The 16,589-nt window shown below is 43.8% G+C and overlaps 1 long non-coding RNA gene across 1 annotated transcript; it reads right to left on the bottom strand.

Annotated features, from left to right (window-relative positions):
- Positions 1 to 579: 579 nt before the first annotated feature.
- LOC109615947 lies at positions 580 to 13,193 on the bottom strand. Its single transcript, XR_002196947.3, has 4 exons — positions 12,880 to 13,193; positions 10,247 to 10,321; positions 4,314 to 4,544; positions 580 to 1,281 (listed from the first exon to the last, which is right to left on the bottom strand). It is a non-coding gene; the product is annotated as an uncharacterized LOC109615947 (long non-coding RNA).
- Positions 13,194 to 16,589: the final 3,396 nt, after the last annotated feature.

Genomic DNA, 16,589 nt, shown 5'->3' on the forward strand with positions numbered 1-16,589 from the left:
GATGACACCAAATTGAACACACCTGCTCCCCATTCACACCTGAGACCTTGTAACACTGAGTCACATGACACCATGGAGGGAAAATTGTTAATTAGGCTCAATTTAGGGGGATACTCACTTTTGTTGCCAGCGGTTTAGACATTAATTGCTATGTGTTGAGTGATTTTGAGGGGACAGCAAATATACACTGCTACAATATAAAGTAGTGAATTTACAGCTTGTATAACAAAGTGTCATTTCTTCAGTGTTGTCACATGAAAAGATATAATCAAATATTTGATTGTAAAAATGTGAGGGGTGTACTCACTTGTGTGAGATACTGTATCTGGGGAAGGCTATAGAAAATTGACAGTGGGCTCCATCATTCTGAAAAGAAAGAAGTTTGGAACCACCAAGGCTCTTCCAAAAGCTGGCCATCCAGACAAAATAAGTAGAGAAGGTCCTTGGTCAGGGAGGTGACTAAATGCCCAAAGACCTTGGGAAAACTGTCCAGAAGGACAACCATCTTTGAATCACTCCAATAATTAGAGCTTTATGGTAGAGTGGCTAGATAAAAGACAGTCCTAAGTAAAAGGCAAATGACATGTCTTTAATCAAATTATTAGGCCTGAATACCAATAACTACCTATGGTGACAAGGTAACACTCATCACTTGACTTACACCATCCCTACGTTGAAGAATGGTAGTGGGTGCATCGTACTATGAGGATGCTTCTCAGTGGCAGGGACTGGAAGTATTGAGGGAAAGGTGAATGGAAAATACAGAGGTCTCTGAAACAAAGGATTGAGGGAAGGATGAATGGAAAATACAGAGGTCTCTGAAACAAAGAATTGAGGGAAGGATGAATGGAAAATACAGAGGTCTCTGAAACAAAGGATTGTGGGAAAAGTGAATGGAAAATACAGAGGTCTCTGAAACAAAGGATTGAGGGAAGGATGAATGGAAAATACAGAGGTCTCTGAAACAAAGGATTGAGGGAAAGGTGAATGGAAAATACAGAGGTCTCTGAAACAAAGGTTTGAGGGAAAGGTGAATGGAAAATACAGAGGTCTCTGAAACAAACATGATCCAGAGCAAGCAGGACATCAGACTGGGTCGAGATCTCATCCTTCGATCTGAAGCACACATCCGGGACAATGCTGGAGTGGCTTTCAGACAAGTCAGTGAATGTCCTTGAGTGAACTGGCCAAAAACAGATCTTGAACCCCATTAAACTGTGCGGAGAACTGAAGATCGCAGTTCGCCAACGCTCACCATCCAATCTCAAAGCCGGAGAGGATCTGCAACAGAGAATGGAAAAATGTCTCAAATTAAAAAAACAACTGGTAGACATATAAATCAAGGCATGAAGCTGTGATCACTACCAAAGTTGTGTCAACAAAGTGCTTAATAAAGGCTCTAAATAGTTTGGCACAAATCTTTCAAACATGTTTTTGCTTTTTTCATTATGGTGTATTGTGTTTCCCAAAAAGTTGTGTTGCTGCGTAGAATGCAAATAAAAACAGAATGCAATGAAGTGCAAATAATGTATCCCCATATTAAATTGAAAATAGTACAAAGACAACATATCAAATGTTGAAACTGAGAAATTGTACTGTCTTCAGAAAAATACATGCCCATGTTGAATTTGAAGCCAACAACACGTTTCAGAACAGTTGGGACTGGTGCATGTTTACCACTGTGTTGCATCAACTCTTTTAACAATACTCTGTAAGTGTTTGGGAACTGACGAGATCAACTAATGTAGTTTTGAAAACGAAATGTATTCCCATTCTTGCTTGATATAGGATTGCAACTGCTCCTTTGTCGTATTTTCGTTTCACAATGCAGCAAATGTTTTCAGTGAGTGACAGGTCTGGACTGCAGGCAGGCCAGTTTAGCACCTGGACTCTTTTACTACAGAGCCTTACTGTTGTTATATGTGCAGAATGTGGTTTGGCATTGTATATATTGTTCAGCATTAATGGTGCCTTCACAGATGTGCAAGTCAACCATGCAATCTGCACTAATGCACTGCCATACCATCATGGATGCTGGCTTTTTAACTGTGTGCTGATAACAAGCTGGATGATCCCTCTCCTCTTTAGTCCAGAGGATGCGGCATCCATGATTCCCCATCAAATTTTTATTTCTCAGACCAAAGGATCTGGACTAAAGAGCTTGGGCCCAAAGAAGATGGCGGCGGTTCTGGATCTTGTCTATATACAGTAAAGTCCAGAAATAATTGGATACTAACACAAGTTTTGTTATTTTGCCTGTTTACCAAAATATATTCAAGTTACAGTTAAATAATAAATATGGGCTTTAAGTGCAGACTCTAAACTTTAATTTGAGGGTCCCTCAGTCCAAATTGTAATTTAGGAATTACAGCTCTTTAATATGTAGCCCCAACTTTTTCAAGGGACCAAAGGTAATTGGACAATAGACTCAAAAGCTGTTTCATGGACAGGTGTGGGCTATTACTTGATTACGTTATTTCTTTATCAATTAAGCAGGTAAAAGGTCTGGAGTTGGTTCCAGGTGTTGCATTCGCATTGGGAAGCTGTTGCTGTGAAGCCACAACATGCGGTCAAAGTAGCTCTCAATGCAAGTGAAACAGGCCATCCTTAGGCTACAAAAAAAGATGCAGTAGAGGGATAGGAGGAACATTAGGAGTGGCCAAATCAACAGTTTGGCACATTGTGAGAAAAAAAGAACACGCTGGTGAGGTCTGCAACACAAAATGGCCTGGATGTCCACGGAAGACAACAGTGGCGGATGATCATAGGATCCTTTTCATGGTAAAGAAAAACCCCTTCAGAACATCCAGCCAAGTGAAGAACACTCTCCAGGAGGTAGGCATATCATTTTCCAAGTCTACCATAAAGAGAATACTTCATGAGAGCAAATACAGTGGGTTCACAACAAGGGAAGGGAAGAAAAAATTATGGAGAAGGCTCATGATCCTAAGCATACCACATAATCTGTAAAACACGGTGGAGGCTGTTTGATAGCATGGGCATGCAGGGCTTCCAATAGCACTGGATCACTAGTGTTTATTGATGATGTGACAGAAGCAGCCAGATGAATTCTGAAGTGTATAGGGAAATATTGTCTGCTCAGATTCAGCCAAATTCAGCAAAATGGATTGGACGGCACTTCACTTTACAGATGGACAATGACACGAAACATACTGCAAAAGCAACTCAGGAGTGTTTTAAGGCAAAAAGGTGTTATATTCTACAATGGCTGAGTCAACCACTTGATCTCAACCCAATCAAGCATGCATCTCACTTGCTGAAGACCAAACTTAAGGCAGAAAGACCCATGAACAAACAACTGAGTACAGCTGCAGTAAAGCCTGGCAAAGCATCACAAAGGAGGAAATCCAGCGTTTGGTGATGTCCATATGTTCCTAACATCAAGCAGTCATTGTCTGCAAAGGATTCTTAACAAAATATTAAAATGAACATTTTATTTATGATTGTGTTAATTTGTCAAATTACATTTGAGCCCCTGAAATAAGGGGACTGTGTATGAAAAGGATTGCAATTTCTAAATATTTCATACAAAAATTCTGCGCTTTCAAATCCATTGTGGTGAGGTACAGAGCCAAAATTATGAAAATTGTGTCAGTGTCCAAAATATTCACAGACAATGGTTTTCAGAAGTATTCCTGAGCCCATGTAGTGATGTCCACTAATACCCAATCATGTCACTGACCTGTTGCCAATTAACCAAATTTTTTTAGCATTACACATTAACTTTTCTAGTCTTTTGTTGCCTCTGTCCCAACCTTTTTAAATGTGTTGCTGGAATCAAATTGTGTGGGCATATATTTTTCAAGAAAACATAAAATGTCTCAGTTTAAACATTTGATATGATGTCTTTGTATTATTTTCTAGTGAATATATGGTTAAAATGATTTGCACATGATTTCATTCAGTTTTTCATTACATTTTATGCAGCGTCCCAGGGTTGTAGCTTGATGGCAAACAAATTAATTTAAACAAATTATAAATTGAGAAGAAGAAAGAAACAAGAAAATGTGGAGAAAGTAAAGAGGTCTGAATACTTTCTTTCAATGTTCCCATTGTTTTCTTCTTTAATGTAATGATAGGGCTACATGATCTGTACATTAGACCCCCCCAGTCTCAGCCCCTAGTTTTATGCTGCTAAATTATTGTGCTCCAGGACTAGGGTCAATCTGTCCTGTCTTAAGTCCCAATTGTTTACGTTGCATTAGTTTATGCGACGGGGATCAAGGGTCAGCCTGAAGAGTTTGCTTTTAAAATACAGAACTGTATATGTTCCACCCTTTCCCTCCATTAACCTTATCATTTCTACTAGTTTTCTTCCAGGACGGGATATGAGACAGCATAAACTGCCTGTCAGGAATTTGTCTGAAACTGGACCATGGGTATGTTTAACTCCACGCCAGTGACCACTGGAGATTCAGTAGTAAAGGTGTTGGTGTCACAGTCCATTGGGCCGGTTCAGTGTTTCCGTAGTATTCTGGAGGCCTCCCGAACCCCGGCAGACCATCACGTCTCGGGTCAATAGCCTAGAATGACATTGAAAACAGCCTAAAATGACTGTGGCATCAGCTGTGGAACAGATTGAGACAGGTCACCCCCCCCCCCCCCCCACCCCCCAGCAACGTTCCAGGCCATTTACACCCTCCAAAATATGCCAAACAAGTTTCTCACTAGTTGTTATACGAGCTTTCTCTCCTGTGCCGTCGTCTGCTTGTCCATGTCAGTCTACCTTGATAGTCAGTAAACGGAGTTTGTGGGTAGATATTTTTTGACGTCTTTTGAGGTTTTGAGTCATCGAGATGAACGGCAGTTTTTCCTGATCTGGTGTGTCTGATATGATTTTCTGGTGAACACAGTTGTCTGGCCTCTCGCTGAGCAGCTCATGTGGCTCATCAAGCTGTTCGACCGTTTTCCTCCCACACGCAGACGTACTACAGAGCCAGATGTCTCCACATTACGTCAGATGTCACTTGGATGCGAGGACGCCCTTCTATGTCCCTACACACAGACATGATCGGATATGGATATGACGCTGAGCACTTGCACTCAACTTCTTTGGGCGACCACGGCGAGGCCTGTTCTGAGTGGAACCTGTCCTGTTAAACCGCTGAGTGGTCTTGGCCACCATGCTGCAGCTCAGTTTCAGGGTCTTGGCAATCTTCTCATAGCCTAGGCCATCTTTATGTAGAGCAACAATACTTTTTTTCAGATCCTCAGAGAGGTGCCATGAGGTGCCATGTTGAACATCCAGTGACCAGTATGAGGGAGTGTGAGAATTTTGATAACACCAAATTTAACACACCTGCTCCCCATTCACACCTGAGACCTTGTAACACTAACGAGTCACATGACACCGGGGAGGGAAAATTGCTAATTGGGCCCAGTTTTGACATTTTCACTTAGGGGTGTACTCACTTTTGTTGCCAGCGGTTTAGACATTAATGGCTGTGTTTTGAGTTATTTTGAGGTTATTACACTGTTATACAAGCTATACACTCACTACTTTACATTGTAGCAAAGCGTCATTTCTTCAGTGTTGGCACATGAAAAGATATAATCAAATATTAGCAAAAATGTGAGGGATGTACTCACATTTGTGACATACTGTATATGCATTGACACAATTCTATCTTGGATGTGTATGGGGACATGTTTCTGCAAGCTCAGTATCTCATAAAAGTGAGGGGTGTACTCACTTTTGTGAGATACTGTATATACATAGTGTATATATACACAGTATGTAAATGTTGCATTTGAATCACAGTCAGGGGATTGCCGATTACAGACTCAGAGAATGTCTAAACACATCCACTGGCTGATAACAGTGTCTGGGGATGGAGCCCACAGGGCCCTGACAGTTGGCCTTTTGGTCTCCCGCGTCATGCCTCCCCTCCTCTCCTCTCTCCTCCCCTTGGCCTGGCACCAGGGGTGGTTTCAGGGTAGGAGAGTAGAGAGAGTGGGAGAGCTGGATCTATGACCGTGGGCTCCTTAGGGACGGTGGTGGGATGGTGGGGAATGTAGGGGATGATGTGCCACAAAGAGGCGGAGTGATAAATCACTGCTGATGGAACGTTGTGATCTCCGATAAAACAGAATGAAGATTGATGTGTGATTTGGCTTGTACTTGAGAAATTGTTGTCACTGCTCTCTCTCTCTCTCGGTGTCCCTCTGTGTCTCTGTCTCTCGTTCTTTCTCTCTTTTTCTGTCCCAGGGAACACAGGATGTTGTCTCAGTGACTCATTGACCTCTGCCTGGCCTAGTCCCACAGGTGGACAGTAGCCAACATTCCCCTGCCCCTCCGGCTGGCCCAGTCTATTCTCATGGTACTGTAGTATTGGCCAAGGCCTTCTCTGGGTGTTCCATACAAGCTCCTCCTGCTCTGCTGACGGGCAGCTCTCACGCATGGTTGCTGAGCAGCCCCATAACAAACCCCCTCGCTCACGCTGCCCTCTTTCTCACGCCATCTTTTCACCATTAACCTAGCGCTCTAACAGTGTTGACTAGAAACGTTTCACCATTAACCTAGCACTCTAAACAGTGTTGTCTAGAAACATGTTTCACCATTAACCTAGCGCTCTAAACAGTGTTGTCTAGAAACATGTTTCACCATTAACCTAGCGCTCTAAACAGTGTTGACTAGAAACATGTTTCACCATTAACCTAGCGCTCTAAACAGTGTTGACTAGAAACATGTTTCACCATTAACCTAGCACTCTAAACAGTGTTGACTAGAAACGTTTCACCATTAACCTAGCACTCTAAACAGTGTTGACTAGAAACGTTTCACCATTAACCTAGCGCTCTAAACAGTGTTGACTAGAAACATGTTTCACCATTAACTTAATGCTCTAAACAGTGTTGTCTAGAAACATGTTTCACCATTAACCTAGCACTCTAAACAGTGTTGTCTAGAAACATGTTTCACCATTAACTTAATGCTCTAAACAATGTTGACTAGAAACATGTTTCACCATTAACTTTGTGCTCTAAACATTGTTGACTAGAAACATGTTTCACCATTAATCTAGTGCTCTAAACAATGTTGACTCCTCAACTCCCCTTTGGGTAATTCCGGAGAATTCAATACAGGTAGGGTGAGAGGAGGGTGAGAGATGAAGTTCAGATTGAGTAGTGCAAAATCTTGAAACCTTGAAATAAGAGAGAGGGGTTGGTTTAAAGCTGGCTGATGGACTGACTAGCTGTTTGACTGACTGGCTGATTGAATGGCTGACTGACTGACTGGTAGACCGAATAGCTGGTTGGCTGACTGATTGAGTGGCTGAGTGTCTGACTGGCAGGCTGATCGGCTGACTGACTGGCTGACTGGCTGGCTGGCAGACTGGCAGTAGCAACATCAGTCAGACCTCATCACCATCAGCCCCTCTCTAATGATCAGCGGTGCTGGCTCAGCCGCATTAGGTAAATGTCACTACACCACAGCAGACACAGACACAGAGGCAGAGCAGGAGAGGCTCTGCTTCCAGTCTAGCCTGTTGGCACTCTCTCCTCACCACGGCTTCTGAGGATCTGCCTAACGACATCCCCGCCTGTTGTCAGGCCTCAATGTCCACTCTAAGGACACTGCAAGCTCAGTGCAAATTTACGTTCAGAAACAGATAACAGGGATTGACTAATGGTTGTTAATGTTTCGAAGGCTGTTCATTGCCAGTGTGCGGAGGTGATTTTCGGCGCAGTTCCTCTCTCTGTCACATCCTTCCATTTTGCCAGTTAGCAGGCCCGGCCGGTGGCTGAGGGCAGTGCCACTGTGGGTGGCCGTCTGCTCTGTCATGGTGTGTGAGATGACAGCTGAGCTGATGTGACGCTGAGTGCTGCGTGGGTCAGGCAAGCCCCTAGCAGTTGGCTCCCCTGTGCTGTAGCTGTGACATACCAAACCGCCAGCATTTTGGGCCTGTCAGCTCCCAACCCAGGATAGAGGACAGCACTGGATCATGTGTTGTCAGTATCAGTCTAAAGCCAGAGACAATGACAGACATTGATCACTGTGCAGTCGGTCGGCCGTCGTGAGAGGGATGACGCCGGCTTGTGCCAGTCGGGCAATTACAGTAGCAGCCAGACGCTTGAGGCTTCATGTGTCTGTTTTTCAGATTCACTGGTTAATATAAGGCATTCAATTGACAACGATAGAGGAAAAGGTCCTACTCTTTTGACTGGCTTGTCTTTGAAAAGAGAACAGTCGGCTACATGTAAATCCACAGTGAGATTGTCCGTGTGACGTGGAATTCACTCAGCAGGCTGGATCTCAGTCAAAGTGTGGGAACTTCTCAGATCTCTATCTGTTCCGAGCGCAGCTCTAATGAAACATCTCAGCTCTGCGAGCCTTGTCTAACCTAGATTTGACATCTTTCCTGAGCTCACGGCTTTGCCCGCACTCCTCTCCTCCTCACCAAGGAGCTCTGCCGAGGATGTAGTGTGTAATTGGATACAGATGTTGCCATGGCAGCTCGCTGCTAGACTGTTGTTTTAGCCTAGGCAAAGTGCTTTCCTACATACCAGTCTGACCTCCCTTTGAAACTGTCCCAAAATGACATGCCTTTGTAGCGTTTTATGGGATCCTCTGATGTGCAGTGACCAAGACAGAGAGGTGAAGTTACTTTTTCATTATATCAGGCCCCTCTCCCGTGTGTCCTCCTCTTTTTAATAATTGACCAGTTAATACACATAATACAACCATTATTGGGAGTGTTATTACTTTGCCTGAGCTGCGTCACGTATCCTGTTTTGGTGGGTGTCTGGGTGTCTGTGTACTGTGGGGCATCAGGTCATATTTATCACTGTTGTACAATCATACAGCATGCTACGCTACACGCTATATGGATGCTTTCATGTGGCGTGCAGTTTACTGACAATCCAGATAGCATGTGAGCCTCCTCCGTTTGCTTATAATAACGCAGAAAAGAAAAGAAAATGAAAAAAAGGTATCAAGCTGTGTCTCTTATTGTCTATGTCAAGTTAATCATTGTTTCCAGGACGTGCCTAAATGATCGGTTCCGATGGTCGACGGATGGACGCCGTCGTTACGCCAATAACATCACATCCTGCCTGAAAGATGCCGTAGTGTCCCGGTAAAGTCATATTACCTCACTGTGACTCTGCGGCCTCCCAGGCTGACGTCACCCCCACAGCAGACAGCCGCACACTTGTCACGTTGAGTAGGGGTATGGTGCCGCAACAAAGACGCAGGACTTCCTCATAACATGCGACCAGGGGGAAAAGGCTCTTTACTGCAACTATTCTTCAGATGTGGCAACAAGCGCCGTGATTACTTACAGCAGGGAGAATGATCCGATTGGATCGCAGGAGCGCACTCACACACAGCCCCCTTCCCCTTTTCCCCATTGGTTTATAATGATCTGTTCGCCAGCAGCACACAGCGTAGTAATAATGTTGAGACTGTCAATGGCTCTTAAGTTTCCACATCCTCCTAGGGACCTTCAAACTCCTGCTGTGTACCCGTTATTCTGGCTGGGTTCCCTGGCAGGAAATCAGCTGCTCGTGTTGGTGTGGTGATTACGTGGAACCGAGTGGCGTGGTTCAATTCTATAGGGTGTTTGGTAAAATTGCTCACATTTCCATTAGTTGAGTAATGGCGTCGGGGGGATTTTGTAGACAGAAGGTGATTCAGACTGGAGGCATCAGACTGAAATTAAATGGCTGTTTGAGTAAGGATGTGGGGGACAGAGCCTCCAGGCAGGCTGGTTCGTATAAAGAGTTCAGAAGGTCAAAGAGAAAGGACCTGTAGGTAGGTCAATGTGTCAAAACACTTGTAGTTCTCCAAATGTAATTAGACAGATTGATGGCATTGGACAGTGTGAGGACTGCATTATGGGTAAGTGTGTGACATTATTCATACTTGATCCTGTAATAGTGTCTGATGGATGAACTGGTTACACTTTATTTAGCCCCAATCACTGGGCTGCTGTCTGACTGAGACTGACTGTTGTCCTTTTGGGTTGGGACGTTGCCAGTCACCTGTCATCCACTGTGTCCATGGATGGGCTTTAAATGGTGCTGTACTAACAGCAGTAAACTTGGAACACGGATTTGTAGGCCGTCGGATCGAACTTATTCTGTGTTACTGTGTTTGGGGGGAAACATCTGATAGTGGGCATATGGTGCTGGTCTGAAGTCAGTTGTCAGCCACAGCTGATAGTGTGAGCTGGGCATATGGTGCTGGTCTGAAGTCAGTTGTTTGATGCGGTGCACTGACCTCCATTCTGGAACATTCTCCCCCCAGTGCCAATGACAGACTTCTGCCCTCAGTGTGGCGTGTCCCAGGATTTCTCTGTTCAGTAAAGGGTGAAAACACAATCTGTCAGGATTTTAGCACGTCATCATCAAATGACATTGAAAATTGTGCATTATAGCTGTTAAGATTTGCTATGTTATACCCAGCCTATTTTTATTTAGAGAAGGTATTACGTGAAAGTGAAGGATGTTTCCAAACAACTCTTAACGTTTCAAATTGCTGTAGTAATGTTAGAAAATGTGCACCACTGCATGGCTGGTCTTAAGTAAAGTGACCAGTAGTACTGATTCTATGTAAGAGCTGAGGGAGCTGTGCAGAGCCCTCTGGAGCTAGCAGCCTCTCCTCCCTCCTCCCAACGCTCCTGCTCTGGCATGATGCGGCCAGCCACAGCTTTTCCTTGATATCAAACACATGGGAGTCTTTATTAAAGCAAGTTTAAAATGAAATGTAGGGATCAAGTGTTTTTACTGTCATGACCTTGCTTTTATTTTCTCACAGAAGGGGCCAGGATAACGGAAGGTGAAGAGCTTACCAGACTGTCAGAGGCTGTGAGTAATATCTCACAAGGCAGTGGTTCTAACTTCTAATACAGACACAACCCAGCTCTCAAAATGGATGGCAAGCTCTGTGACTGTCTCTTAACGAACAGACTACAGGATTCTGGTTTGATTTAATGTATTATGGCTCTCTCTGACGCTATGAGAGGGTGACACCAGGGCGGGCAGCGGGGCCGGGGTGTCGGGTACGTATGCGTTGCCAAGTGGTACAGTGTGTAACATGCTATAATGTGGACCCACGTTGAACCCCCCCCCACACACACTCTGCACCTTCCCCTGCTGGAGTCCATCACTGCTATGTGAGCTGACAGTTCATCTCCTTAGGGGCAGAGTGAAGACAAAGCAGACCATCAAAACCTTCAAAAACCGTATGCTTTGATACGCGCCCCTCCTCCCCACCCCGTTTTAAAACGGATCCACTTGCTCTATTTCCCATTCGATGCTGCGAGGGTTAGGAGCCACTCCCATCCTACAGGATCGCCCGAGATCCACTTTGCACGGACCGAAACCGGGCACCGAACTAGATGCCAATGAAGCAGCATGAAGTTCAATGATGTGAGCGGTCAGATGGTATCAGGGAAACAGCCGGACCTCCCCAGCAGACTGTCAAGCACCCCCCCCCACCACCACCACCCCCCCACCACAAACACAGACACACACACACGTGCTCTAGAGGGGACAGGAGCATCAATAACTGCCTGCGTGATTGTTACTGTAGCAGGCGCTGATGGACGCAGTCCAGTACAGAACACAAGATGTTATTTAGGTTTTACAGTAGGTTCCTAAGTGAGGGGAGATGAAACCCTGTTGGATCAGATGGTTCCAGACGTGTTGCTGTGGTCGACTAAGTGGGACCACTGAGACACACGGTCTGTGGTTCATGGGACACGTGGAACCAATGGACCAGCCCCTGATGAAATGTTTGGAATAACAGTTTGATCTGCTCTCCATTTGATTCAGGGGGCTGATTTGGAGCATCACAGTTGTTATGTTAATTGTTTCATTGTGAAAAAATGTGCCTTTTTTTCCTCTTCTCCATTTTCACTATGCACTTTTGGCACAACCCACAGTCTTATCCTGTGCTTTCTGTGACAGTGCTGTCTGAAAACCAAGCCATGTAAACTGCATGTTGGAGACTCAGTGCATTAACTGTCTTTGGTCAAGAAGACGCTGTAAGCCCATGATTCACTGTAAACACTTTAATCCACTGTAACCAGAAGAATTATTGGATTAGTTGTAATCATCTGTGTGAAGTTGTGTGTGTGTGTGTTTTTGTAAATCATTTGTGGTTTCTACAAGAGACGCAGTGATAACAGACACAAAGTGTAATGTTCAATCAATCAATTATAATAAAATAAGGACAGTTGGAATTACAATTGGAAAATGCTTAACATAATAAAACATGACAGGAAATATGCATACTGAAATTACTGGAATATATATATATATATATATATATATATGTACTTAAAACAACATGACACTCTGCTCTGCCTCAGGCCTTGTGCCTTTTCCACCGCTGAGCTGTGCTGTAATTCCCTGGCAACACACAGTCTGGAGTGTATTAAATCGCTTAGAAAATGGATGCCAAAATGTTATTTCTTAGAATAAGAAGAGTACTATATTTAACTAAAAAAAGAGACTGGAGTTATCTTCTGAAATTAGCGTACCGTCACCACTCCTCTGACAATCACAATGCCACAGAGGAAGTGTAGACCTCATACTACCGTTTGAGACAGAACTATTATATGGTTTGCTTTAGTAATGTCATAACTAATATGTAGCCACAAGGCTACCCAGCTAAACGTGGTGGGCAGAGAGTAAAGTAGCAACAACTTGTCTGAAGCTAGCTGTTCTGAATGTTGTAAACAGCTTGCCAACCAGCTGGAGGTAGCCCATGTTGCACCAGCAGTCCCAACACGACAGGGTGTTCATGAATTAAAGACTGCTAGCACCACTGCACGTGCAAATGGTACTGTGACAACATTTTGAGGATGGATTCATTCTAAATGGAGGAACAACAATGGGGAAACGTACCTGGGTAGCTGATCATTTTGTTCTAGCATCTTGTGGAGATTTCTTTAGCTTTTTATGCTTTTCTCAGGTCTGTGTTGCAATCATGACTCAAGCTACTAACCCACATTTCTGTCTGTTATCCTAGCTTTGGAGGTCAGTGGATAAATCAGCTAGCAATACATGACTTTAACATACTTGCCTGAAAATATTGTAGTCTTGATGAAATCTGTCTGCATACATTACTTCCCAGAACGTTCATACTTTTTTAAACCAACTCTAACCTGTAACCTCTGGTGGTCCACCTGCCACCTGGATAATTGCTTTCTTGACTTTCATTGACACGTCGTTGATGCTCAGGTTGACAAACACCAATAGCGGACTCCAAATCATGACTATTCATTAACAGCTCTCTTATGCCGGCACAAATTACGTAACGGAACACACCTGATAAACAAGCCCTGTCAAGTCCTGAAACGAACAAACAATGTAATAAAAGGCGTTAGACTGCTAGGATATATAACATTAGAGGGAAGTTGGAAGATAGTATAAGTTAGGGAGAACCTTGAGGGCTTCACAAAACACAATGCTTCCTGACATGTAGAGGAATACTAATGTTAGCAATACCACACGCCACACAAAAAAGGAAAGTGGTGTTTAATTGGAGCAGATGCAGTTGACCACTGACTCAGTTGTCTAGTCAGAAACTGAACACAGAGAGAGTTGGGAGAGCTAACTCGCTTTATGTCACACCTACAGCTTGGGACTGGAGGGGTAGATAATCCTTCAAACTGCAAATGCATCCAACATGTTTGTACAGTCGCATGCCTGATGTAGTCTTTGCACAGTAGAAATATGAGACCACACTGCAAGAAATGTCTTTTCAAGGCATATTTTCTAAAAACCAAGCAGTATTACCTAATACAACTTTACCTTGTTAAGAACAATTTACCTTACTTTTTTTTTTTTATTTTGACTACTGTCTTCATACACAAGTGAACTTCACCAAATACTTTTGGACCCCAAATGATTGGGGAATATAAAGAAAAAATTGCGTGATTTCTTAACGTCAATATGCAGTCATATTCGTTGCATCATTCCAAATCCAAAAGTGCTGAAGCACAGAGCCAATACATGAAAACGTGTCCATATAGTATTGCACCTCATTCCATGTACTTTGTCTTTCCTGTGTCAGTATCTCTTGCCGATTTTGCGTGCAGTCTTCCTTCTTTCACACTCTGGGTCATCCGTTTCACCTCCTCCGTGTATCTCTGTTTCCTGTGTGTGTGTGTGTGTGTGTCTCTCTCTCTGTTCTGTGTCTCTATTTTCCCAGCGGTGGTGTTGTTTATGGACTATTATAATTTATAACCGAGCAGAGTGGATTTAATTTCAGTGAGGAGGCTGGCCAGAAGGGCGCCACGCTGCAATCAGGAGAATCAGCGATCTGCGAGCCCAGTTGAATGGAAAGTATTATCACTGACCACAAACGGACACTGTTTCCCCTCAGACTATTCCCGGGACGCTCCCAAGCCCTGCGTCTTCTCTTTCATTCATCTGCTCTGGTTACAGACCCTCAGCTCCTCCACTAGGGCTTTCTTACTCTGCCTAAAAACCCCCTCCACCTCCACTGTCTTCACTTCTCCTGTAGCTCGTCTGGCCGCCTTTGTCTTCCATTTATACCCCTGTTACTGTTAATGTTGTTGTGCATAAACACCGTGTGAATGGAGCCGACCCGAGGACATACATTTCAGTGTTCATGCCACCGACTGGTGAACTCAGTACAGTTAGTTCACAACCAGCTGTTTTGTTCCAGATAATTATTTTGTGTGTGGTTCATCTTCCTGTCGGTATTGTGCCTCCACATTCAGTGGTCTTGTGGATCTTCCTGTGTAACATGTTTTACTAGCGTAATGTCAGGGGGCCTGATGGTGATAAGTCAGTGCAGCCATCTGTTTCCACAGCTGAGCTGCAGGCACACTGTAATGGAGAGATCCTGCACCATCACACGGATGCAGAAACACATACTAATAGACCAGGCACCTACTGTAACAACACCGTTCTAATAGACCAGGCACCTACTGTAACAACATCGTTCTAATAGACCAGGCACCTACTGTAACAACACTGTTCTAATAGACCAGGCACCTACTGTAACAACACCGTTCTAATAGACCAGGCACCTACTGTAACAACACCGTTCTAATAGACCAGGCACCTACTGTAACAACACTGTTCTAATAGACCAGGCACCTACTGTAACAACACCGTTCTAATAGACCAGGCACCTACTGTAACAACACCGTTCTAATAGACCAGGCACCTACTGTAACAACACTGTTCTAATAGACCAGGCACCTACTGTAACAACACCGTTCTAATAGACCAGGCACCTACTGTAACAACACTGTTCTAATAGACCAGGCACCTACTGTAACAACACTGTTCTAATAGACCAGGCACCTACTGTAACAACACTGTTCTAATAGACCAGGCACCTACTGTAACAACACTGTTCTAATAGACCAGGCACCTACTGTAACAACACTGTTCTAATAGACCAGGCACCTACTGTAACAACACTGTTCTAATAGACCAGGCACCTACTGTAAAAACACTGTTCTAATAGACCAGGCACCTACTGTAACAACACTGATCTAATAGAACCTACTGTAACAGCAGAGCTCTTCCTCGGCACTACTGTGAGTCGCTTATAGTCTGGATGGCTTGATGATGTCATATTCGTTAATCAGGGGTTTCCCAAACGCTTTGACACGGGCTGTGACCTGTTTTTTATTAAATTATTTATTGATGAAGATTTCAAGTGACTGAAATGCATGCATCAGAAAAAAAAAATAGACCAGGCACCTACTGTAACAACATCGTTCTAATAGACCAGGCACCTACTGTAACAACACTGTTCTAATAGACCAGGCACCTACTGTAACAACACCGTTCTAATAGACCAGGCACCTACTGTAACAACACCGTTCTAATAGACCAGGCACCTACTGTAACAACACTGTTCTAATAGACCAGGCACCTACTGTAACAACACCGTTCTAATAGACCAGGCACCTACTGTAACAACACCGTTCTAATAGACCAGGCACCTACTGTAACAACACTGTTCTAATAGACCAGGCACCTACTGTAACAACACCGTTCTAATAGACCAGGCACCTACTGTAACAACACTGTTCTAATAGACCAGGCACCTACTGTAACAACACTGTTCTAATAGACCAGGCACCTACTGTAACAACACTGTTCTAATAGACCAGGCACCTACTGTAACAACACTGTTCTAATAGACCAGGCACCTACTGTAACAACACTGTTCTAATAGACCAGGCACCTACTGTAACAACACTGTTCTAATAGACCAGGCACCTACTGTAAAAACACTGTTCTAATAGACCAGGCACCTACTGTAACAACACTGATCTAATAGAACCTACTGTAACAGCAGAGCTCTTCCTCGGCACTACTGTGAGTCGCTTATAGTCTGGATGGCTTGATGATGTCATATTCGTTAATCAGGGGTTTCCCAAACGCTTTGACACGGGCTGTGACCTGTTTTTTATTAAATTATTTATTGATGAAGATTTCAAGTGACTGAAATGCATGCATCAGAAAAAAAAAAAAAATTTTTTATTCTTTGGGCCAGTTTTGCAGACAGATTACTGGCCCTTAATTAAATCTGATCTTCAACCAAAACCAACCATTTGATAAAG

Source organism: Esox lucius, chromosome 7, assembly GCF_011004845.1.
Source record: "Esox lucius isolate fEsoLuc1 chromosome 7, fEsoLuc1.pri, whole genome shotgun sequence".
Taxonomy (NCBI): Eukaryota; Metazoa; Chordata; class Actinopteri; order Esociformes; family Esocidae; genus Esox; species Esox lucius.